Source organism: Amblyraja radiata, chromosome 18 (assembly GCF_010909765.2).
Source record: "Amblyraja radiata isolate CabotCenter1 chromosome 18, sAmbRad1.1.pri, whole genome shotgun sequence".
Taxonomy (NCBI): domain Eukaryota; kingdom Metazoa; phylum Chordata; class Chondrichthyes; order Rajiformes; family Rajidae; genus Amblyraja; species Amblyraja radiata.
Genome location: NC_045973.1, coordinates 36,611,745 through 36,614,051, shown reverse-complemented (window position 1 = coordinate 36,614,051; position 2,307 = coordinate 36,611,745).

The window sequence follows — 2,307 nt, the reverse complement described above, 5'->3', positions numbered from 1 at the left end:
GTGTTCACTTCTTCTTCTTTTCGTGTCTTTGAAGCTGGTTGGTTATATGACAGTTTCCCATTCCTTTACACAGTCCTTTGCGTTTTTATTGAACACTGCAAGATCCTTTGGGCTGCACTGGTTGGGTAGTAGGGGAGCAGACAAGGCAGTGCTGCATTGTATGGTCCTCTTCTCCACATTCACAGGTGGTTTGTGTTCTGATGAAGAGTCATTGACAATAAAGATCTGGTTTCTCTCTCCATGGATGGAGTTTTGCCAGCGTTTATATTTCAGTTTCTCACTTCTAATTAATCCTTGACCACAACTAATAATGCAGTTGGAGATGTGGACTTGATCAAGTTTAATGTGATATCCATACCCTTTGTCCAAGCTTATACCTGTATATTTGAATAAGATAGTAATATCTGTTGATCTCCAGCACTTTTGTCTACCTTCGATTTTCCAGCATCTGCAGTTCCTTCTTAAACAAAATGGTCCCAATGTTGGGCGAGTCCAAAACCAGGGGCCACAGTCTTAGAATAAAGGGGAAGCCATTTGGGACTGAGGTGAGAAAAAACTTTTTCACCCAGAGAGTTGTGAGTTTGTGGAATTCCCTGCCACAGAGGGCAGTGGAGGCCAAGTCACTGGATGGATTTAAGAGAGATGGAGCTCTGGGGGCTAGTGGAGTCGGGGGATATGGGGAGAAGGCAGGCACAGGTGATTGATTGTGGATGATCAGCCTTGATCACAGTGGATGGCGGTGCTGGCTTGAAGGGCCGAATGGCCTCCTCCTGCACCTATTTACTATGATTCCTATTCTAATAAGAGTTACATTCAGGAGAAAGGCATTGAAAGGGAAATGATTTGGAATTTAATGAATTCTACAATAGTTTCTACAATAGTTTAAAGTAGTTGAGTACAATTTCACTAAGGGCCATTATTACTATCCCCATTAGGTGTCTTTAAAAAAAATGTATCTTTAGATTCCCCAGGACAATCAAATTTATATAAATTCCACTGAGGGTTCCTTTTAGTAACACTAACCTTATTAAATCAATAGTACTTTGTGAAATGGAAATGATCCTTAATCAGATTTAAACCCAGACTGGAGCCAAGTTGCAATTCAAATTTATTTAAGGGTGAAAAGTTATCAAGCTCATCACTAAAGTCTCATATCTGCTTGGCTTTTTACACAACTAGCAGTTTGCAACCCGACTGCAATATTTATTTCTGTCACGTAGATGTCCCCAAACATGCACTCTATTTGGGGACATTATTTATAAACTACTTAAAATCACCAAAAGGAATTTAAAAGATCACAAAAGCCAAACCCTACAGAAAGAACAAACTGAGGTCAAACATGTTGCATTAGAGAAGATAAGCCACAACACCAGGCACACCCAAGTGGTTTTGTAACCACCAAGGGTTAGTGTTATTTACTTGGTGTGGCTGAACTTCTAGTTTTTAAAAAGGCAGGAGAGATATTTTTCATGAAATACTGGATGTATACCAAGTTAAGATTACAGGCATTGTACTTCCGGTGGCGCTGGTGCCAGCAGCCTCCACCTACAGCCCGGTATCTTTTTGTTTATTTAGTTATGTAAAAGTGTTTTTTTGTGTGTTTTTTTTGTATTTTGATGTGGGGGAAGAGGGTACGGTGCGGGGGATACCGTCCTTCAGCCGCTTCCTGGTGAAGACGCGACTATTATTCGAGTGGCGTCCTCGCCCCCCCCAGCGGCCTACCTACTGGATTGGCGCGGCCTTTCCTGCCGGGATCGACCAGAGCTCCAGCAGTGGCGGGACAGCGCTGTAACATCGCGGGGCTGGCGATGCCTTACCGGGGATCGCCGTCTGGAGCCCGGAGTGCTGGACCTGCTGCACCGACATCATGGAGCTGCGGTTTGCGGGCTCCCAACGCGGGCGGCGCTGATGGACAGCGCGGGGTCCTGCGACTCTGCCCGGCTCGGGAGCTGCGGACTCGGGAGCTGCGGACTCGGGAGCTGCGGACTCCGGCTGTGGGAGGCGGCTGATCAGGAGGTCCGGGCCGCTGAGGAGGATGTTCATCGTCGGGGTTCGGCGTCGGCGTTCCACCAGCCCGGCGTGAGGGCCTGAACATCGGGCCACCCGGGGCGGCGACTGCGGGTGCTAGGAAGGCCTCGACCACGAGTGAACATCTGGGAAGAACGGAGGGGAGGCAGGCTGGACTATGGTGCCTTCCTCACCTTGGTGCCATTGTGTTATGTTGTGTCGTGGACTTTCAGTGTTTGTGCTTTTTTTTAAATTCTATTTTATTTTTAATATGTTTTATTATTTATTATTATTTATTTA